Here is a 24213-nt window from a genome sequence, read left to right as displayed (position 1 = left end):
CCAGCACAATTTTCTGCTGAGGCTGCTAAATAGGTTTTACCTTGCAAACTCAACTCTAAGAATTACAGCTGCTCACATAATATATGACAAGAAACTCACATTTCCACCAGCAGTTTATATGCCATGAAAGCCTGTTATTTTCATGTGCTGAAGCAGTAAAACAGATAAGAAATGAACGTGCATAGTGTTCTGGTACATACAATATTTTAAGAACCATGTCTGGTGAATTAGCCACCCACCCATTTTCCAAGGGAAACAGTTTGAGATTTGGAAATGGTGTTTTCATGCATTGGTTTGGTGGCTCAGACACACATGCGAGGGAAAAAAATGACGTCTGGGTGTATTTCTTCATTGTCTTCTCTAAAAAAGGCAAAAAGACCTTTCCCTTTTCCATGTAAGCCACATCTTTGTTAGGGTATGTGTAACTTGCTACTACCACTGCATCCTACTGTGTAGGTCCTTCTCTGGCTAGGTATGAGCTGGGGAAGAGGAGGTAGATACTCCCCTGTCAGGATGACACTTGTGATTACCACATAGAGGCCAAGTAGGGCTCTCCCAGACCATTCTCAGGCATGCTCCTTGGAATCTCTCCCAACTGGTAATTTGGATTCAGCCAGCCTGTTTTGGAGGGCAAAAGAGTTTAACAGAATTGGCACAGTTATTTTGTGCCAGTTAAACTCAGAACCAAAGTATGCTTTTTGTTTCCTAGCATAGGAATTTGGTATTATATATACAGACTTAGAAGCCTGGCTTTGCCATGCTGAAGATGACAGGTAGAAATGGAGTACTGAAAGGTTTGTCTTTTTTTTTTTTTTTTTTCATTTTTCCTACCCCAATTCCCTCTGTCTCTCTCTCTCCCTGCAAAATCTTCCTATACATTCTTGCAGTGGCCCCAGATATGCAGAATTCTCTGTGTTATTAGGGTCCTGACCACAAAGAAGAGGTAAGGTTAGGTCTGAAGAAAAAATAAATAAAAAAAGAGAGAACTGTTGATCATGGCAATTCTGAAAGAGTGTGAGCGACAAACAGCAAGAATCAGAATGGATGTTTCTGGGTGTGTGAGCAGTACAACTGCAGTTTCTGTTTAACAGCACATCCATCAAAGGCTCATTTACCATAAGCCGAGCCAGTAAATTAGAAATCTCTATAATAATATATATATATATTTTTCTCATTAAGTGTGCAATACAGCATAACTCCAAACTTATTGTTTTCAAGCACATTCCCTTCAATTTTTCATTCTGAGGTGACCGGATTCCAACTACTGAAGAAAGTTTGTTTTCTGAAGCATGGTCTGAATCAAAGGCCATTCACAATCCTTTTCTTCATGGAAACATTTCTATTTCTGTTAAACTTGATAACAGCTTGTTTTTACAAAATAAGATACTGATGCCAAATTGGAGCTGGCAGTATCATTTAAAGAAGTGTCATTCTGGATATAAACAGGAAATGTTTAGAGTACTGATCCAGTGATTAATGAATGTTTCCACATCCACATAGCAGCCAGTTTTCCCTTTCCTTGGAGGTTACTTCACTGCATAATCTACAGAAGGGCCGGAACTTTGCCCCCCCCCCGCCATGTTGAATTATATGAAAAATAGCATTTCTGTGCAAATGCTGGCATGTTTTTTTCCTTTTGAAATCAATTCCAGGTATCCACACTTCCTCCAGTGGGAGTGGGAATCAAGACAAAGTGTGAAAGATTTTTGCTCACACCTCTTTTTTTTTGGACCAAATCAGTTTTCTTCTGTAAGAATTCTCAGACTTCCCTAAGCTCATTCATAGACATCACTCCTTAATAGTCTGACTACAGCTGAGGGACAAACCCCTCACTTTCCTCCTTCCTATTTTTTTTCGTGGCTGCGGGGAAAAAAGTGAGTTTGACTGAGTCATTCCAAACTGTATTGTATGGATCTAGCTAGACACCCACATTAATCTTTTTAGGCTGCCCATCATCTAAATACATGTTAAAAGGGAGCCTAACAACAAAGCCCTCTAATTGCCTGATCTAATTGTCTGACCAAAGAGTACCAATTTAGGATAACAATAGAACAGGGCAGAACTTGTTAGCTAGTACATGCTGTCCCCAGACCAGCAAACCAGTGAAAAGAGAAAAATAGAGGAGTATGTGTTTATGTCGTCTTTTATGTTCTTTTTGCAAGGTCATAGAAACCTCAGGCACTCAAGGGAGCACAAGACCTTCAGGACAGCTGCTTAACTTGGCACTTTAAATTTCAAGCCAAGCATTTGTTTGGTGGAATTTCTGAGAAGCAGAAAGTGTGCTGACCAAAGCCTCTCTAGGTAAACTGAAAAGTCAGGTGGAAAAATATACTAGTGCTTTTCTAATGAGCTCATAGACAAGTTTGGACTTACCCTTGAGAGCCAGCCAGGTGTTCCCGAGCTTCTGCAAGGTGTCAAGATATCTCTGGTTTTGCTGGAAGCAGCAGCAGTGAGAAGGACTCCACAGGAGACAGGATTACAGTTCAGCATATGTTCTTCTTTTCTCTGTACTTTTTGGAGAGGTTTTTCTTCAGTTTTACCAAGCACAAGTCTGCTTTGGTCCTGTTTGTGCCATATACTGAGCATGTGAACTCTCCCGTAGCTCTTTGTTTCATGAGGAGTGGAAATCTCTGTACAAACATTCACCTACAACGTAAAGACCAACTGAGGTAATTACTTGGCAGAAAGACTCTCTTATGTAAGAGGAGTTGCCCCAACTAAAAATGTTTCTACCACTTAGCTTTCAGGAATGAAGGGTGTTTAAAGTTAATAACTCACTGTGTAATAGTTAACTTGCAGAAATGTGATTGTTCATATCTGAAATAGGTTGCCTTAGCACTTTGGAGAAAAAAAAAAAAAGGAAGAAAAAAAAAAAGGATGTGGTATACTTAAGCATCTTTACTAATGTTTAGTAGACAGGGAAAAGCTGTATATAATATATAGCTTTGTTCTAGAGAAATACATGCATTATATATATATATATTATATTTATTGTGCATATGTACCTAGGTTCTAAATTGCTCTCATTAAGGACATGACCTCAAGCTTGGGAAATCCATAAAACTGCTATTGACCCAAATGTCTCTGGATAATTACTAGACTCAAATACTTTAGAAGTTTAGAAGCCTCCAGTAAAGCCTGTAAAATTAAGGGCTTAATGAAGGCCTCAGGCTTAAGTAAAATTTAAGTGGGGCATAAGCACTCTGAAAGTCTGGCTCATTTCTTGAGGCACATGGTCTTAAACCAATACTTCTCTTCTAATTTTAACCAAAAGACTACCTCACCTATTTGAAAAACAATCCAAGGCCCCTGTTGTCCTTAATTGTGACATTGGCTTTCATTCACAACTGAGTAAATAAACTGAACTCAGTGTTTATTGTATTTTTTTTATTATTATTTTTCTGTGTTCTGCTTGCATGTGTGGGAATGTGTGTATTTATATTTCTTTATTTATTTTGTGATGACTTTGTGTTTCCACAGCTTTCAGACTCAAACTTGAATGTTTCCATTATAGTCACACACTATTCAGGGAGTAGGCAAACTTTTTCTCCCCTGTTCAAAGGTAATAGCTATGTTGTCATGCTTCTGTATCATAATTTCTTTTTCAAGAACAGACAGTAGCTTGCTCAGCCACTTGCCAGTAGACTCCCTCCAATTTCATATTCCTGTTCTGAACTGAACAACTTGTACCACCCTGCAAGCACAGTTCTTGGTATCACAGATGTAGGAATGACTACAGATGTTGGAATCTGACTATAAGAACATCGCCGCATTATTGTATATATACACACACACACGTGGCTATATTTTGGGAAAAAATAAAAATAAAATTTTATTCATATGTGGAAAATTTACAACCAAATCCCAACTTCTTGATATATTTAAGTATTTACATTTGAGTAACTTCCTTAATAATGCCAATTTTGGCTAAGGATGTGTGTATAAAAAATTGACTACTTGGCATGCATTTATTTGGGTACTTCCATAGGACCATAATTTTGTAGCTTGATTAAACTTGAAGCACAATCTCTTGTGGAATGTGGAATGACACAGACTTTAATGGAATCAATTTCTTTTCTCTCTCTCTCTCTCTCTCTCTCTCTCTCTCTCTGTCTCTCTGTCTCTCTCTCTCTTTCTCTCTCTCTCTCTTTCTCTCTCTCTTTCTCCCTCTTTCTCTTTTACAAACCGTATGGAGTTTGTTTTGGATCTAATAAAACTTGAGAAGATCTCTATTCTTTCAGTCATTCTTAAAGACACTGCTAATCTGGATTTTGTTTTGCTCTGGCCTCTGGTTTAACTATTTAACTTCCCTTTCTTGCAGGAGGTTTTGGAAATCTTTTACCATTAACAGATCTAACTTTTAACCTAAAGAAAGATGAAATTGTGTCTAGACGAAACGTGTCTACATTCTTTGGGAGAAATGAAAGAAATTTTCATTTCTGTGAGTATCTATGGTGGCTACTCGTCAATGCAGGAAGTTGTCATTCACATACAAATCTGTACGGCAGATCTGTTAGCAAAGAACACACACCTCAGCAAGCAAGTCCTCCCTGTGACTGTCTTTGGTAAACACATGTCTCAAGATATCTGGCTAGAGAGATCTTCATGATGACATACTAACCTGACACGTACATCCCGTGGTAAAAGGGGAGAGTTAGGATTTCAAGTCTGCACAACACAACCTCTGCTAAAGAGCTGAGCTAGCTCCATTGAGCTGATACATTAAGCCTACACAAAAACATTTCAGGAAACAGATTTGCTATTTTAGTGTCTCCTAGACAGGTTCTCGGACTGAGAGTTGGGATGCATTGGTTTTAGCTCCGAAAGAACTACTAAGAAGGCAGAAGTATTCTGCATGGTGCTGCATTGTATGATGCATGCACACATATGTATGTACGTCCTTTGAGATCAGATGCCAGTAGTAGCTTCCAGTTTGGATCTCAACCTGTGGTTGAGAGCATAATTGGAGCATAATACATTCTGGGGAGCTGAATTCAGATGTCACTTTGGATCTGATTTTGGTCATTTTGATCTATTCTCAGGGTAAATTTGTCACAGAGCACCAAAAATGCTACATACATAACCAAACATGTAAATATACCACAGTAAGTAAAGTCTCTACAGTACAATAGACAGAGAGGAAATTGATATCACATCCTTTTAAAGGGCCTCTGAAATATAAATATTTTAAGCTTTGCTGTAATCTGAACAGAGTCATCTGGAAAAGCAACAGTGGTAACTGTGCTTTGGGGACATTTTTTATGGTACAGCTGAGGGTGGCAGCGCCCTAAAGCATGGGGAGATTGGAGCTGAGCATAACAACAAGGGTGGAAGGGGAGGGGTGTCCTCAGCCAGGGCCCAGACCACACAGTGTCAAAGAAAGGTGACCATGGCAGATCAGAGATGGTAGCAAAGGTCAACAAAGGACACATATCACCAGGCAAGTTCTTGGTGATACAGCAAGTCTGAGGTCAAGCCAGGACGTAAATCCACAGGTCAGGATCAGGATCAGATTTGGTGAGGGCAACCCAAGGCAAGACACAGTTCAGTGATCATGAATAACAAAATCCATTATCTGCTTGAGTATGTGTTTTACATATAGTACGTATAATATTTATAATATTTAAAATTTGTGTATCATAAGCACTTATATAATGGAACTATAGTGTAATTTTAATGTAATAAAAGTATAATGTAATTTTTGTATAATAGAATTTTTGCTTAGCTTTTTTTTTTTTTTTTTGCAGCAGCTTTACTCACTGCTGCTCTCTTTGCTTTCTTTTCAGCTTCTGTTCACTCTCATACTGACATTATTGGAAGACAATTCATTTTCAGTAGCAAAAGAAAACATTTCTTTCTCTGTGCCCTTATTACGTTGTTCTTAGACCACACCATTGTTTTCAGTGCATTAAGCTGATCTGATGTATTACTTACTGTTCATGCTTGATCAGTCATAGGTCATGCAAGAAGGCACTTCAATCAACAAATATTTGGATGGAGGCTCAAGTCAAAAGCTGTTTCAGAAATAGAGATGTTACAACTGGTCACAGATAATGCATGTTCTAGTTTTACTGCATGCTCTGAGGAAGGTGGACATGAAAGTACTCAGTCACGGCCTTTACAATGAAGCTGATTCTCTTCAGAAGAAGCACAAGTAACACTGCATCATAGACAAGCTGAAGAAAATAAGAGCTCAAAGGAAAAAAATGCAATGAAAGACCATTTTCCCTTTCTCTGAATTTCAAAGATTTTGGGAGCATGATTTTGTTTGCATATAACTTTGTAAGCATTAGTATTGTGGGGGAGTGGCTGGTACCCCAGAGGGCTGATGCTCCTGACATTCTTTAAACAGCTCTTGATTTCTCATGCATGTTTCCACTTTCTCAGTCCAACCTCCTCATGCCCAGGCTCTTTTTCTCCTTCCCAGGTGGTAAGTTGTTCCCCGGTTTCTTGTTGTGTCCTCCTCGACGGTCTCTTCAGGGCATCTCCCATGCTCATGTGTCCAGCTGCACATCAAGGATGTCCCTGGCTCCCAGGCACAGTTCCCAGGACGAAGGCCAAGCTCCCGGCCTGGACCCCAGCATGGCAGACATTGCTCCTGTCAGTGTGGAGCAGCCATTTCACGTCAGCATTTTCTCACAACAGTCATGTTAATTCCCTAAGTGCTGCCACCAGGGGCACCCCAAGAGCCTTGTGATGTCACCAGAGAGTTGCTGTCACCCTATGGCCTCACAAAAGGCAGCTGGCCATAAGTGCCCTGAGCATCCAGCCTGCGTCCAGTCCAGCTGGTGGCACTCGAGAGGTCGAGATCCTACTGCTGGAGCGTGAGAGTTGGAGGTGTTGCTAGTGGAAGGCACGACATCGCGGTCGTTCTGGTGGCACACGAGACGTCAAGGTCCTTCCTGTGACACGAGAGATGCGAGGTCCTTCTGGTGACAGGTGAAGCACCCCGGTCCTTCTGGTGGAACACGAAATGTCAACGTCCTTCTGGTGCCACGTAAGATGTTGAGATCCCTCTGGTTGCAGGCAAGACATCAAGGTCTTCCTGGTGGAGCGTAAGGCATCAAGGTACTGCTGGAGAGCTGCGGCTCTCTGAGATTCTGCCAGCGACCCGCAAGGGAGGTGCTGAGGACCGGAGGTGCTTGATACCTGCTTGTCATCAGAGCAGCGTCCCACAGAGGACAAGCATCTCCCCACCAGGACAGAGGCAGGCACCATGAGCCAGCCACACCAGGAGCTGCGAGTGGAGGTGCCCAGAGAAGAGTCATGCACCATCTGCCTGGGCCCGCTGGCTGACGCAGCTCAGCTGGACCCCTGCAGGCACTCCTTCTGCACGGAGTGCATCCAGCCGTGGGCTGCCCACAGAGCCTCCTGCCCACTCTGCCAGTGGCCCATCCTAGCCATCGTGAGGCTGGTGCCACGCTCCGTGTGGGACGCCTTGGCTCGCCGGCCCCGGGGAAGGGCCCAACGCAATGGGGGGCCAGGGCGACGGCAGCAGCAGTGGCGGAGGAGCCCCTCCAGCTACCGGTCCTGCAGCGTCTCGCCCAGGCGCAGGGAGCGCAGCCCCTCCATGCCACGACAGCTCATCCGAAGCTTCTCGTGGCACTGGGAGCAGGATGGGCGCAGACGGCCCCGGTCCCCACTAAACTCCAATGCTGGGGACACATCATGGCTGCATAGGGTCCAGCAGGAGGAGCCGGGGGCTGGCGACCACAGAAGCCGCCAGGCCAGGCCCCGCATTTAAGGAAAAAATAAAAATCCTAAAAAGCAACACAGATGGAAGTCATCTGGGGGATGGGAATTTATCATGGGACTCGGTAACTGGGTGAGGGCAGAGTGCACCCTCAGAAAGTTTGCTGACAACACAAAGCTGGGAGGAGTGGCTGATACCCCAGAGGGCTGTGCTGCCATTCAGAGGGACCTCGACAACCTGGAAGGTAGGACTGAGAGGAACCTCCTGAAGTTCAACAAGGGCAAGCGCAGGGTCCTGCACCTAGGGAGGAACAACCCCAAGCACCAGTACAGCTGGGGGCTGACCTGCTGGAGAGCAGCTCTGCAGAGAGAGACCGGGGAGTCCTGGTGGTCAGCAGGCTGACCATGAGCCAGCAATGTGCCCTTGTGGCCAAGAAGGCCAACGGTATCCTGGGCTGCATTCAGAAAAGTGTTGCCAGCAGCTCAAGGGAGGTGATCCTCCCCCTCTACTCTGCCTTCGTGAGGCCATACCTGGAGTATTGTGTCCAGTTCTGGGCTCCCCAGCACAAGAGGGACATAGAACTACTGGAGCGAGTCCAGAGGAGGGCTACTAAGATGATGAGAGGACTGGAGCACCTGTCTTATGAGAACAGGCAGAGAGCTGGGCCTGTTTAGCCTGGAAAAGAGAACACTGAGGGGAGACCTCATTAATGTGTATAAATATCTGAGGGGAGGGTGTGGAGAGGATGGAGCTGGTCTCTTTTCAGTTGTGCCCAGTGACAGGATGAGAGGCAATGGGCACAAACAGATGCACAGGATGTTCCGGCTGAATATGAGAGGACACTTCTTTACTGTGAGGGTGACAGAGCACTGCAACAGGTAGCCCAGAGAGGCTGTGGAGACTCCTTCTCTGGAGATACTCACAACCTGCCTGGATGCCATCCTGCACAATGTGCTCTAGGTGGTCCTGCTCGGCAGGTTCATTGGACTATATGATTTTCAGAGGTCCCTTCCAACTCTGCCCATTCTCCCATTCTGTGATTCTGTGATTCTAGCATGTCTGGTTTATTTGACTCTCCATATAATTACTCAAGCCAATACCTCACATTAGCTGTTACAGTCAGCACTGTTTTTTCAGGCTTCCATTCAGATTTAAACTAAGAATCAAGAATATATAGTTCTACAATTGAGTAATTGAAAAGATCCCATATCTATTGACATGCAAGTATACTTTAAGATGCTTCCAAGCACCTATCTCTTAAGATCATGTGTTTCTGTGATACATGCACTGGGTGTCTGGCATTGGCCTACAAGACTCTCTGACAGGTTAATATGCATATAGGTTAAATCTGTAAGAAACCGGAGAACTTACAGATTTATAAATATAAGTATTAATATATGATGTATAAATTGCGGACCTGTAGAGTTACTATACCCCTATACCCTGTTGTATGTATTTTCAGCTGCTGCTCCACTCAGAAGTGTCACAGGGGAAAGGATGCTGTCATAAATCACTACGAAATGGTGTTAAATTCTATTTACACCGCACGCAGTTGCAGAAAGGTAAGCCAAACAATATAAGTTCACCTCCATTGGTTATAGTCGGGCATTTTCCATACTGAATGTTACAATCATTTTCACTGGACAGTTCCAACTCTTTTTGCTTGTGGCCTTTTGCGTGACACTAAGATCTGAAATTCATTAGTTCAGCAACTTTCTGATGGTCATAAATCCTTGAAGTAGCATGATATCCCTGATTGCTTGTTAGGAAATGATCTGGAAAGCTTGTTTATTCTGGCAGTAATTTGCAAGCAAGTTAAAACTTAGTTACCCATCTCCTCACCTTCCTGTCTGTGCAGATACTGTATGTAGAAAGAACAATTGTCTGTCAGCTGCTGTAGTCTGATGCTCTTTTCTAACCTGGAGAAACTATACTATAACTCATGAGCAGAATGCTTTTCCCACAGCCATGGCTTTTATTTCTGTACTCAGTTTGTCTGATTACATTTTGAGCATGCCCTTTCTTATTAAGAATTGCTAGTCATGCTTTTTCTATGCTTAGTATCCCAAAGTTAGGAGAAAGGTTTCACTGATGTACTATACCCCATTGTCTCTCTGGTATAAAATTAACAAGGATTTATTTTGGTGGGGCATAGACAGACAAAGACTGATTGCCAGGTAACATATATACTCCACACAGAGGTTAAAAGGAAAAAAAAAAAAAAGAGAGAGAGAGGGAGAAAGAGAGAGATCAAATACTCACTCTCCTTCACATTTTGATGAAAATAAAAAAAAGGAGGGGGGCAAAGTGAAGCCTTTCCTTTGGACAAAACCTTTCTCCTTGAGAAAACCTCTACTGTTCTATATCCACAGACTGGAAAACTAAAAAGGCATCAATGATGGACTTTAAATGGCAGCCTCACCAATGAAGCTTAAACCTTACAGAAAACTTTCTTGTAGGAAAAAAGAGTAAAGCTCTGATGTGGCTTATTTATGAGCTGTGGAATCTTCCCTTTTGGAAGGTTTCATGAACAGGTTATGCAAATATTTGTTACAACAGACAAATGTTCTGTCATGAGGAAAGAGACGATCCTGCCCTGGGGAAAAGGAGAAGGACTGAATAGTCCCTCTAAAAGTTTGTTTCGGCATTATTTTCTGATCCTTTGTTTTTCAGCAGACATGATTCATGGCCTATAAAATCTACCTTAATTTACGGACATTTAAAAGAGTTTTATCTACTACGTTTGTGAAAGAGATTAGAAACTCTGTCTTTCAGTATTTGCCACAGGGAGAAGTTCTCAGTCACCTGGCTGGCAAGCTAATCTACCAAAGTCCCAGGCAGGTGGTGGTGGTGAGAAGCTATACTTGGGAAAAATTAAAAATGATATGCCATTTGTAGAGTTGATGGCATAGCTCCATGCCAGCACTTGCGATGGGATTGCTGTATGCAAACTTGCCCTTATCTAGTTGTCTAGGTTCCTTCTGGTAGTCAGTGGGGAGAGACAGACAGCTCTTGGATGTGATAGAGCCCATCTTCTTTAGACATGCCAGCCTACTGAAAGGGGTATATCTCTGTGTTGACTAGAGAGGGAACCTGCACAGTCATCAAATACTAGAGCTGAAATTATGATAGACAAATTTCACCCACGAAGTCTTCAAATTGATTAACTTTCTGGAAAATAGAGTGTAGTTCAACTGTAAGGAAGAGACATTGTCATTATTCTTTTACTGTATGAAGCAAAATAAATTCCCTCTGGTCTTGGTAACCTCTGTGTATCAGTCCATCTTCTGCAAAACATCAGATTACATAATTACAATGGTCCCATCCAGACTTGAATTCTATTAATCAAAAAATTTGCAGAGGCCAATTAGATCTCATAGAATTTCTACAAATGAGACCTAAAAGAGATATTAAAGATCAGATTTTCAAATATAAGGACCTATGTTACCATTAAAATTTTTGCATAACCCTATAATTTGTGTGGTAACAGGCACCAGTATACAAAAAAGATTGACTGTATGTTCAGATTTCATGGGGTTGACTTAGATAATACATTTTTTGAAAGGTTCATTATTCATATCAACTTCTTGTATAGATAATACAGCTGAGAATTTACACAAAATATTATAATCTACAAGAACTCAAAATGGCAAAAAGGTCTGAAGACTGTATTTGTAGAATACAGAGCATTCATGCTAAAGAAATAAATCTTGAGATAAGCTCATGAGGAGATGTCCCAGCTTTTTTATTTAAACAAACGATTCGAATGGCATGTAAGGTAACACTGCCATAATGATTCTGATTTATAAACACAAAAAAAATAGCCTAAACATTGCCTATCCACTTTTTTTATTCCTTTTTGTTTGTTTCTTTGCTTCTGCATATTGAGATGTATGCTTGGAAAGAAGTAACTTAAAATACACATTTTTCATTTGTTTTATGGATAATCATGTGTACTAATGATTTAGATAAGATCATATGCATGGCCACTGACAGTAAGCTGTCAGTGAATCCTCTCTCTTCAGTGCCCACAGTCCTCTCTCACAAATGCCTGGGAAGATCATGGAAAAGATCCTGAAAGCTGAGTGGTGCAGTTGATACAACAGAAGGAAGGGAAGACATCCAAAGGGACCTGGACAAGCTTGAGAAGTGGGCCCATGTGAACTGAAAGAGGTTCAACAAGTCCAAGTGCAAGGTGCTGCACCTGGGTCGGGGCAATCCCAGACATGAGCACAGACTGGCAGAAGAACCCATTGAGAGCAGCCCTGCAGAGAAGGACTTGGGGGCTCTGGTGGACAAAAAGCTCGACATGAGCCAGCAGTGTGTGCCTGCAGCCCAGAAGGCCAACTGCGTCCTGGGCTGCACCAACAGAGGGGTGGGCAGCAGGTGGAGGGAGGGGATGGTGCCCCTCTGCTCTGCCCTTGTGAGGCCCCACCTGCAGTGCTGCGTCCTGGTCTGGGGCACCCAGCATGAGAAGGATGTGGGGCTGTTAGCGCGGGTCCAGGGGAGGGCCATGAGGATGATCAGAGAGCTGGAGCACCTCTCCTATGAGGACAGGCTGAGAGAGCTGGGGGTGTTCTGCCTGGAGAAGAGAAAGCTCCAGGGTGACCTCATTGCGGCTTTTCAATACTTAAAGGGTGTTTATAAAAAAGATGGAGAGCAACTTTTTACTCACTCAGACAATGACAGGAGAAGGGGAATGGTTTTAAACTAAATGAGGGGAGATTTAGATATTAGGAAGAAATTCTTTACTCAGAGGTGGTGGGGCACTGGAACAGGTTGCCCAGAGAAGCCTGTGGATGCCCCATCCCTGGAAGCATTCAAGACCAGGCTGGATGGGGCTTTGGGCAACCTGATCTAGTGGGTGGTATCCCTGCCTATGGCAGGGGAGTTGGAACTAGATTGTCTTTAAGGTCCCTTCCAACCCAAGCTGGAAAAACAAACAAACAAACAACAACAACAACAACAACAACAACAAATCATCTAATGAGTTATCAGATGAAATTATCTGATACTGATGACATGGTTACCCCCAGGAAGCAACTAGCAGGTTTTTAGATGGAGTTAGTATCGCCAAGATGACTGGCCAGAATTTGTTTTTTCAAAAGAATATTTTCTGCTTTCAAAAAGGTCCCATAAACAGCTCACCATTTCTTACAAACAGAATGAGAAAGACCCCAGATATTATGTCTTGTCCTGTCAGAACCAGACATACTGTAGTAATGTTTAAAACCCACCTGGGGTAAACGCTACCTGAGACAATATGCCAGTGATACAAAAGTGAATGCCTTTGTAAAAACCCTATTGCAGCACTGCTCATATGTTCTATGCAGTGTCTCCAAAGCAACAAACTCTTTTGGCTCTAGGACAGTATTGTCTACAGATTTTCTGACCTCGAAGATGCAGGCATCTGGATAGGGAGTTCAACTCAGTAAAGACTTCGGGCAGATGGCCAGAGTGGAGGAAGCTTCCCAATGTTTCCCAGCCAGCTAGCTAGCCTCTATTGACAATTCCAGTGCCAGGCCACAACACTGCCTTTCATTCACACTACGAGCAATAGTTTGTTCAGAGAACAGTTTCCTTTTTGCACTGTTTGAGGCCAGCATAGGACAGAATTGGCAGAAGGCATTGTCTGTACGGGTGGACAGGCCTTCTTTGCAACCTGTCCATTTTCTGTGCCCAGGCACACAGAAAATAACTAGAAATGGCAAGGCACATGTGCTAGGGTCTGCCGGGATGTCAAGAGAAGTTCACATGTACAGTGCAGAAGCAGGACAGATTTCATGTTAATAATGACTTTATTTGCCTTGATAGTGAGGCCGATGCCTTACTAGGATGTGTACTGCTTCCTTTTGAGCAGCCAATGCTTCTTAGGATTTGCTGATGAGATCAAGATTGTGTTGTTTTGGAAAGAACTGGTGTGAAAAATGACAAGGTGGTGTTTTAACTCTTCTCAGCGTTTCATTTGGCTTCACTTTGTACGGGAAACCTACTTTACTCAGAATTTCAGAGGTGAAAATAAAGTGCTCTTGCTGGTATTTTTTTTTTTTAATAAAATAAAACTGTGGTCCCTCAAGAGAACTGTACCACAGACAGAAACCAGCTAGCAAAGGGCAGAGACAGCAATCAGGAATGATTACACCATACAAAAATGTCAGTGGCTTAACATGACTTAACTGTGATTCCACAAATTATAGATGAACACAGAGGCAGAAAAATCAAAAACAGAAAACACACTATACCCTTTATATTCAAATCCCCCAAATTTCACCAAATTCCTCAGACCAGTTCCAGACATTTACAGAAACTAGCTGCTGCTTTTTGCACTTCGTCCCCTGAGAAATGGGTTTAGGGTAGAAAAGCTGACAGGAGAACTTGAGATTAAACATGTCCTCATCTTTAAAGGTCAGATAGGTTGTATTTACTGAGACACAGAGAGCAGATTCCTACCCCAAATGTGCTGATGGAAACAGGTTGGAAGCTATGAGTAAAGGACAGAAAGTTTCAAAGGGTGCACAGAACATTGAGGTCCAAAGGGCTGGAACAACATGACCTCTAAAACTCTGCTCCTACCAAGGTGAGCCATCTGTGCAAAGGTCCAGAGGAGGAGAAGGGAGAAGTGGAGGCTTGCTGTCAGTGTAGGGTTAACTGCCAATTCTTAGTGATAGACTATTGGCATGTGCTGCTGCTGAGGCCCTCATGGGTGCTAATGGCTGTGCCAGAAATACAGGAGGGCTCTGCCTCTGCTCTGAGGCAAGCTTATGAAGGCAGGGCAGAAGTTTGCTCTTGAATTCATGGAAAGACCCATCCAGAGATTAGGATGTTGTACATGCTGGACACCGCTTCTGTTCCAAGAAAAAAGTGTGGAGGCTTCACCATTTGTTGGTGGTGGTATATCTAAGAAGGAGAACTAGACTGTCATATTTTTCTTGTAAAAATAACCAAAACCAGCAAACAGCGCAATTGAAACACTAAGGAATCTGTTTCAGCTTTTCACTTTGCCTTAACTCTCCTGACAAAGTTGTTTTACGTTAATTTTGTGAGCAAAGCAAGAAGATGCCTGACCACACCACAGCCTAGCATTGGGGTGCCGAGGTGGTAGCCTGCAGTGTACTCCTGTAGTCTGAGTCAGGCAAGACAAGTAAATGCTCTTTCACAATTTTCTGTTTCAGAAAAGGATTGTGTCTGGTTTCATCCTGGACTTTGGCAAAAGTTTTGTCAGTTCAGGATAAAGTTTGCAAAAGCTTTGCCTTTAAACCCTACTGCTGCTCATCCAAAACAGTTTACTACTGCTTGACAGAGACAAGAGTTTTTCTGACATTTTCACAGGACACTGCGTATTGTGAGGCATTTACACACATGAATGTATGATTCCTCCCAGTATTATTAAAAGGAAGAAAGCATTGCTTCTTTTCTGTGCAGACAGGGTTGGGTGGGCTGTCTCAGGTAGTAGCAGAAATATCACCTCTAGATTCTACGCATTAATTAGTATAAGAGGCTTAGAAATCTTCTCTGATGGCAGATAGGTACTACTGACACAAAGACTGTTTTGGGAAGGAAACACTTCTGAAATTGTGGAATTCCCTGGGAAACACAGAAAACAGTTCCCTCTCAGCAGCGGCGTACACCGAATGTCTTCTTAAATACCTTGCAACTCCTCACAGTCTGCATAAAAAGCACAAACATGATGTGTCCCACAACATCTGGTAGGAGACATAACATAAGAAGGTTTTCATGATTACACAGCTGGATGTGACAGGGCCATTTCTTCATAAGCAAGCTATTAACATTTTAAGGTTAATGCAAGTCTCTACATATTGTCATGATGTTCTTACACTCCAGCATTCTGTCAACTGAGCCTTTTTTCCTCTTGACCAACCCTACTGAAAATAAAATGCATAAAATCTAGGTGTAGTCTTGCCTGCAGCTTAATAAAGCCTTTGAAGAGGCTACAGAATCATATCTCATTAAGGACTGCATGAAGTATCAAGATCAAAAAGCCTTGGCCAGCTCAACAAACCCCATAAACAAGGGTGATGCCATCAGTCAGGAAATGCGCAGTAGCCCATCATGATGGTATGGTAACTATTGGCTCCCGGGTTTCTTTAAAAACAACAGCTAAAACTGCACAACACTGTGAATCTCAGCAGTGATGTACAAGCCTGTCTCAGTCAGCAAATCCTGCAGTTTTCAAGGTTCAGAGCTGATTGTAGCTGAGGCCTTTCGTCAGCAGCAGGGTGTGTGGTAGATAAATGGCCTAATTCTCACTTCTACCAAAGTGCCTATGCTGATAGAGTCCCTACTATAAGAGGGATGATAAAACTACTTGACAGTGGTACAACATTGTCCTCTTCTAATACAGAAACAAGTGTTGCTGATACAGCTGCACTCACACTACGGTCAGTCTAAACTTGGAAGTTTTACTGGCAGAGCCCTGCTGGTCAAAAGTGTGGGGAAAACGTCACACATCACTCTAACAATTGCGCTGGCAGGCACTCTGAAGGAGTCCTTGGATAGACAAAACAAGTTTCTGGAGGATAACTGTAGCTATGTGTGTATGCTTAACCCCCATGAGAGGCAAGGTAGTTTGAATTATCTTCGCTCCCTTTCACTGAGGCTGACCTGAGGTCTAAAGCCATAGTTGTACCAGCCTAAAAGTCATCAAAGATACTGAATCCAGGAACTGTTAAAAGCAGTAACACCAAAACAACTCTTTTGCCAGTGTACGTGTCTTCTCCCCATGGTGGGAATTGCATCAATATAACTGCCATAAATAAACCCTGACAGTACAGAAGTTGGGGTAGCCTGACACCAGTTCTCCCTTTGACTGCAGATGACTGCAGTAAGAGATGCATTAGGACAATGCATTGAAACAGTTGTTAAGCAGATCATGTAGATATATTAAACCATGGGGATATCTTAGGTGGTAGCAATAACACCTGCAAGAGAGTAAAATCAAGAGGCTCAATGACAGAGAAACGGTACTTGAACAAGGAGGAGGATTTCAAAGGATAGCAAATTTGGACATCCCATTTGTGACTCAGAAGCTGAGGATGCTCCAAAAGCCTCCCTGCTGCCTTGTGGACAAACCTCTGTCATGTACATTCTTTCTCCCATTGTTTTACAGTGCTAAAATTAGTGCAGAGAGTGACTGTGGAAAACACGTACTGAAATAAGGAGACTTGGCTGAACATGGCTTTGTTTTTCATAACTCCAGTGTTCTGCTCTTCATGAAACAAAATCAGAAAGTGTTGCCTTTACTTCAGACCTTGATAATCCTAATGGACTCCCTGTCTTTCTGCAGCTATTGAAGCTTTCAAGCCCTCAACATGAGGCTATGTCTTCCCTCAGGATCTTCCCAAGTCTTCCTACTGCCTGCCTCCTTCCACTACACTTCTCAGCCACTTCACTTTCATTCTTCCCAACTCACTCTTTGCCTTCACTGCTGCAATGTCTCTCACGGCTCCTCTCTCCTTGGTAGCACTTACCACTACCACCATCATATTCCTAGAGGGCTCTCAGGGCCACAAGAGCACCGTTAGGCCTTAATTACCCTAACATACTTACACTGTTGGTTTCACTATTCTCCTCCTCAGTCAGCTCCTTTCTGCTCTCTACAGTGAAAAACAGTGGATTTTTTGGATGCTCTCTGATCAGGACTGGCATAAAAGCTATGGCTGAACTTGCAGTCTAAGTAATATATTGCAAGCCATTCTTGGACAACCTAGATATGGAGATAACTTTAGGAGCCCAGGAGTTAAACGCTACATTACAGAAACTGCATAGGCTAAAAGGCTTTGTGCAGACTCTTATCAGCACTGGTACGTGTGGACTGGGAAAAGAAAAGGAGGAAATTAATGATTGCACAATAAATCAAGAAGTGCCAGACAAGTTTTCAGGGCAAATAAAAGTCTGTGTTATAACTCTGCCCACACAAACCAGTGGAGACAGAGAATGGCTTGTTCACTGTTTCACTCCCCACAGCCGACAGCTCCCAAAGGCAAGCTTCACTGGGGAAGAGCTGTTTGACAAAGGACTCGGGTTGACCCTGTTTCAGCACAGATTTCTGTGAAACCATCTGCAGCAGACAGACGAAAAACATGTAAGGCAAAAGACCAGGAGAAGAATGCAAAGTCAACATGCAGGTTAATTGACTGGGAGGTGGGAGGGTTTTAAGTCCCAATTTACTAAAGTCTGCACTTAACTGGTCTTTCCAACAAACACAACAGTGCACTGCTTTTGCATTCTTATTTGCCAGTAAGCGTGACAACCAGGATGCCATGTCTCATAAGGGAGGCTGAATATATGTTCTTTTCTTTATATCAAGCTGATGGCTCTCCTGCAAATTACGAGAAATGCAGTGCTTTCCTTTAAAAGCAAAAATGGAAATGGGCTTCTTGTCAGCAGAGAGACACTAGAACTCCCATTAATCTCTCTTTCTTGCCACTAAAAAGCAGAGTTCAAACATCCTGCAACCTCTACTGTTAGCTAATAACTTGGCTCTCTGTGAGCTAAGGATAAAAAAAAAGAATTCTTACTGGAAAATCAATGTGGCCCTTCCTCTTAATTGTAGCATCACTGCAGAGCCTATATTAAATGTAAAGGTTTGCACCATATTTTAACAGCACTCCGTAAAGTAAAAAGCCCAGTATAGGCATCTGCAGTATCTACTGCTGGGTTGGTGGAAGAGATTATATTTTTTGTGTACTGCACATTCCTACACAAAAGCATCTCTACTGCTATTTGGAGTACCTTTCTGGTTGTTGAACGTTGATCATTTTCAGCAAGCATTTGTCAAACCAGTCCAATGGCACATGAAAATCCTTCAGTCCCACTGCTAAAACTGCTCCTGACTACTTCTGTATGTGCTTTCTTTAACAGGAAAACATGATGGTTAGGCTGAAAAATGCAAATCCACTCTAAGTATGTAGGAAAACAAACTCTACCAGTTATACTTTATAATTCATGTAGAACGTTTAGCTTTGTAAGTGTAACATAGCACTGTAAATACACAAATAATTGTTTAAGAAGTAGTCATATCAAAGGAAGATAATAGTGATACACGAGAACAATGTTCTCTGGAAATGCTGACCAATTCTTGCATTTAAAAAAAAAAAAAAAAAAAAGAAAGAAAGAAAAAAAGGTCAAATGCTCATAGGAAACAAGCATCAAAGTCAAAGGAAAGTGGCCTGACCAAAGCAAAGTCATCACAACCTGGAGAATCTTTACCTTTTTTTTTTTTTTTAATTAATTATTCTTTAAACCCTTCTGCCAGTTCAGAACAGGCAGACTTTCTGATAGTATGATTTGAAAGTGTTTCATAATGTGTGCCACAACCCACAGGGCTTTCATTTTGTTAGCCCTCCACAAAGGAAGAATTCTAGATGACTGCCATCAGTGGGACAATACCCTTCAACTAGGAAAGGTACCACAAAACTCTGTAAAACTCGAGCATCAAATCCACTGAATTGTGTATGTGGTAGTTCTTTGTTTCTGCCAGATGGGAGCAAAGTGCATTACTGAACAGCACCAGTAATCTTTCACACACACACAGCTGTATACACTTACACACATTCATCATAGTGTCCCCCAAGCCTTGAACTGAAGGCAAGGAACTGAAATAAATATATGCAAATAAAATTTGTGGCATTTATATACAAGTAATAACACCTTATGGCCCAGAACCCATGCAGTCCCTATGCTCCACAGCCCACCCTTTCCACATGATGTCCCACAACTTCCCTGTTGCCTGATCCATTAGCCAGGCGTTCTGCTTCACATCACACTGCCACTCATCGCAGGGTCTTTCAGGAGGACCAACATTTATATCTGCTCTACACTTGACCTGGATATAAGAAATGCTATTGGGACAGTGATAAATCCTTTCAAGCCTGGATGTCATACATGTAGCTAGAGATGATGGCTTATTTAGAGGCACACCCTGGAAGTCCCAATATCAAACAGCTCCCAGATCCTCAGCTGTGAGGAACCATGGAGATGAGCTGTGTCAAAAGCTCTAAAAAGTATTCAGGGCTCATCCAGAGGCTCATAGAATAATTCTGCATCTGGAACATATTCTGTAAACACTAGGAATATAAAACTGCTTTCCTTTATTTTTAGGCCGCTCTAGTACCTTTTGTATCCTCTCTCCAGTGTACACTGATCAGCCATAAGTGACTGCATTATTGCTGGGATTATGTAAAAAGGATTATGTAAATTCTTAGCCTGTACAATGACCTCACCCTCCCTTCAAAATTATTTTTTAAAGTTTCCTCCTTTTAGCTAGACTTGCCTAGAAATCAAAGTCATGCTAGTGCAAGTTGAGTTTCAAAAACCTGCCTTGTTATCAGCAGCATCTCTTTCATGCAGACAGCTGTCACCTTTAATGTAAATGTCAGTGGAAGGCTCATTCCAGTGCATGGTTTACTTCTTTCTTGTACTTTTCATTTCATTTATCTGTACAAAGATCTTATTTTCCTTTATATGTTTTAAGAAATAGGTGTTACCTTGTTTCTTTTGCTTCACATGGTTAAACATACACTTCTATAACTGTTTTTTTTTTTTTTTAATAACAGCGATTCTTTTTCTATCAAATTCCGTGATTTCCATATTAAAATGAGAAAAAAAAAGCTTTAAAGTATTTGGAAATAAATGTCTCTTTTATTATGTAAAAGCACTAGAGTATCTTAAAAGTACTACAAATAATTTATAGTAAATGAGATTATTATTGCTGGGAAAAGGACTACTTAATTCAGGTTTTCTATGGGAAAAAACAAATCATAATAATCCAATAGGGATGCTCAGAAACATACAGCAAATATTAAAAGCTCTAAGGATCCAAAGCAGTAAGTGAAAAGTACGTGCTGAGGCAGCAATCAAGACAGCATTTGCCTGTTCATCCTCTTTTTAGGGAGGTAGTCTTAGTGTTCCGAAAATGAAGATAGGAAGCCTACTTTATCACTGTGTTCCTCCACAGTGACACTTTATATCAACTCACCCAAAGGAGTTCCACCAGCATAAATGTGGAGTAGTTCAGTTTTGAGCCAAGCCTGGATATATGGAGCTGAAATAGAAAGTGTTCAGCATGGGGAGGATATGAATTACTGTCTGGATATCCCATAAACTGATCTGCATGGCTGCCCTCAAGGAAGCTGTCATGTCAGGGTAAATTTGGCTCAGCATACCAGTACGGCAATCAGCTAGTAAAGGCTCACCTTCCAAAGATAGCACTACTACAAAATTAGCAACCCAGCTATATAGCCACATAACTGAACTGTTAAAAATACAAAATAAGCCTCGGAGATTACAGATAGATGCACAATATTTACTAGATATAGAAGTCAAGGAGTGTATTAGAGGCTGGTCTGTACTCTCTACCCTTTCTACTTTCGAAGTAAGACTTAACGTTTTGTCCCATATATGTCCTAGATGTCCTGCCAAAAGCCTCAGCTGTAACTCTTAAGTCAAAGGTGATGATGGCATTTGGAGTTTGTAAGATCAACAGTGCAACAGGATCTGCTACCTGGGTGTTGAGGACCAGTCCCTCCCCATTACAAAGTGCATTCAGTCTGAGCTCGTACTTGTGCTCTCGTGAGCTCTGTTCTGGCTCTCCTGGATGGTTTATGAGACACCGTGGGATTCTGAGCTATTTAATACAAGGAATTACAGATCCATCAAACCTCACACACATGAAATTCATATTTCCTTAACATTGTTCCTCCCTCTCACCTACTGAAGCACTACAAGGAAATGTTTCTGTGTTTTTAACATTCCACACACCTGTTAGTGCAGAACAAACCAATCAAAGTGCCGGCACATGAAGGTGGAGAAGTTTGAGTTCTGGATTTCATCTATCATTAACTTGCATGGTATGAATACCTACTCTAATGTTTAGATTTCCATGTAAAGTAACCCTTAGCATAACAGTTCGCACTTTGTAGAAATTTTTTGATCATCACATACGATGTAGACTGGAACTATTTAATCTTCACAATAACTCCATCTTAAATACAACAACACTAAGAGACAGAGGGATTAAAGCTAAAATGTATTTGCCAACTAAATAAATGGCCTTACTGACTTCAGTGGTTTGCTTGAAAGCCTCTTACGTGTTGAACACCTAAATATCATTTGGAGACAGGTTTCTAAAACAAAAACAAAAACAACAACAACAAAAAAACACCTGGCAGTAAGAAATTCATTCAGAAATTCATTACAGTCCTGTCTATGGTTCTACCTCCTGTTGTTCCTGGCTAAGCTCCCTGGATGGACCCTGCACCTGGCTGATCATTTCTACTTGCATGGGACTGTTGATAGAACCAGTTATCAGCATACTAACTCTGCCCTACCTGCTCAGCTCTGATGGGACTGTGTTCTGGTGAGGACACAATCTGCTGTGGTTGCTCTTGATTTGTCGTCTCTTGTAGGTTGGCTCCGCTCTTGCTGTTCCCTGACACACAAGACAGATTTTAGGGATCTTCCCTACTAGAATGAGTGCGTGTAAGATCAAAACCAAAACTAGTGTTCTTTCAACAAATGCTTGCACATTTCTATTCAATAGATTGGGCCATCTGCAATCTCAGCATCTAAACTGTAAAAAGAGAGAAACTGCATGAAGTTCTCCTATATATAATGGCATCTAAACTGAGTCAGAATCTGTCCAGAACAGAATATTATCTATGTAAATGTTTGAATGAAAAGGGAATATGTCACTGATAAATTAAAAAGTAACAGATCTCCTTTGAAGACCCATGATAGGGCTTCACTTTTTGTTTTGTTTTGTTTTGTTTTTTCAGGTAAAAAGATCTGATAAAAGCTTTGGGAACATTCAGGCCATTAATATATAATGAGAAGTTGCTCTTGGTTGATTACACATTGAGAAAAAAAATCAAGATAGTAGGTAGAAAGGAGGGAAAAGAAAAACACTTATAGGAAAGCAGATAAAAAACATGGTCAGAAAAACTGAAGGCAATAAGTAAATTAATGGGACCTGCACGAATGAACAAAGTCAGGATCCAATTTGGCAGGCGAAGATGGTAGTAGAGATCAATGCAATATATCAATATTTTCTGCTCTATCCATTAGGGTATGTGCAGTAATTTTACTCAAATTCAACTGATGAGGAAAAAACGTGATTAGAACATGTGGACACAGTGACTGCAAGAAATGGAAATTGTGCTGCAATTCTTAAAGGCATAAAAGATAGAAAAAGTATAATGCTCATAGAGAAAAACAGAGTTCAAACATCATTAGAAGTACATTTTCAGCTGAGGGCATGTGGGAATTCAGCTGCAGAACTTTCATTAAGTTTAATTGGTGTCATGGTGTGAAGTCCCTGTGCATCAAGTTGCTAATGTACTCCATCAAGAGTGTATTTATGCTTCTGAAGGTGCACTGAGGAAGAGAGAGGAAACTGTGAACTCACCATATTATGGGCTCTGAATCTCTAAAATCCTTTTTCTTGGAGGATATATTTTGTCAGTCCACTTTGACCTGCATGTTAGAAAATGACATTTGCAGCACAGAAAAATAATCAGTGTTGTTAACCATTCTGGACCAGGAAATGGGTCAGGAAACAAATACTTCTACTTCTGTCCCTTCCATTTTGCACTCGAGGGATTGTTTTGGCCTTTTGTCATCATATTTATTAAATTTATCTGTGTTCACTCAGTGAATATTCCCCATGTGGAATAAGAGCTCAGCCGAACAGTTTTCAAAATAGGTCCCAGTTTGTCTAGCTAAGTTCAATATGTTGACTTCTCAGCTGTGACAACCTCAGGGGCTAGTGATTTACTGGCACCAGTGGATGCCAATGGAAAAAAAGGAACCCTCCCAAGTTAGCATTCCATTTCATTCTCCACAACAAATTGATGAAGTGTTGGAAAGCACTCTGACAGGGTTGTGGATTCAGAGAAAGAGGCATCTGAAGTGATTTATAGAAGGAATATATTTAGCACCATCAAGATTTCTCATTTTTCTCAGGTTACATGTCTGTCTTTATCCTGCCTGTCTTCTACCCTTTGCGGGAATGAAGTGGCCACTGAGAAGATGAGCAAGAAAGTGTGAGTATTTGTTATACATCTGCCCAATACCCATGTCCTTTCAGCAAATGTTTCATCTCCTTTTAAATATTTTATATTTCTTTTGTGTTTTTTTTTTTTTTTTATGATCTGAATATTTCTTTTTATATACCTGAGAAATCAACTTTTATGAGATCAATTATGAAGCAAAGTATATGAATTCAATGACAGAAGATGATATTCACGATTACATGAACTTATGTCTGCTAAGAGATAACTTTTTGATTCCAGGAAAAACATATTCAGATCTCGGAAAGCAAGAAACTGAAAGAACCAACATCATTTCAACCCCATATAGATAGTACTTGCCAGTGGGAACAACGCCGAAGTTACATGCGGTTTGTCAGATAGCGTGGTGCTTGGCACAAAAAAAAATAGCTGTGCTTGGCACAGCTTGGTTGAATTGGGACTATTAGAAGAGGTAATTTGAAAGTCCAGTGC

At 41.6% G+C, this 24213-nt stretch overlaps 1 protein-coding gene across 1 annotated transcript in view; it reads right to left on the bottom strand.

Annotated features, from left to right (window-relative positions):
• Positions 1–2629, bottom strand: part of LIFR (LIF receptor subunit alpha) — a 91180-nt gene extending 88551 nt beyond the window's left edge. Inside the window, exon 1 of the mRNA XM_083818478.1 lies at positions 2374–2629. The gene's annotated coding sequence lies outside the window, so the exon portion shown is untranslated. The remainder of the gene's footprint in view (positions 1–2373) is intronic.
• Between the last annotated feature and the right edge of the window lie 21584 nt (positions 2630–24213).

The sequence above is a fragment of the Anser anser genome (assembly GCF_964211835.1).
Source record: "Anser anser genome assembly, chromosome: Z".
In the NCBI taxonomy this organism is placed as follows: domain Eukaryota; kingdom Metazoa; phylum Chordata; class Aves; order Anseriformes; family Anatidae; genus Anser; species Anser anser.
Note: the sequence above shows the minus strand (reverse complement) of the source record. Positions and strands in the feature narration are given on the sequence as shown.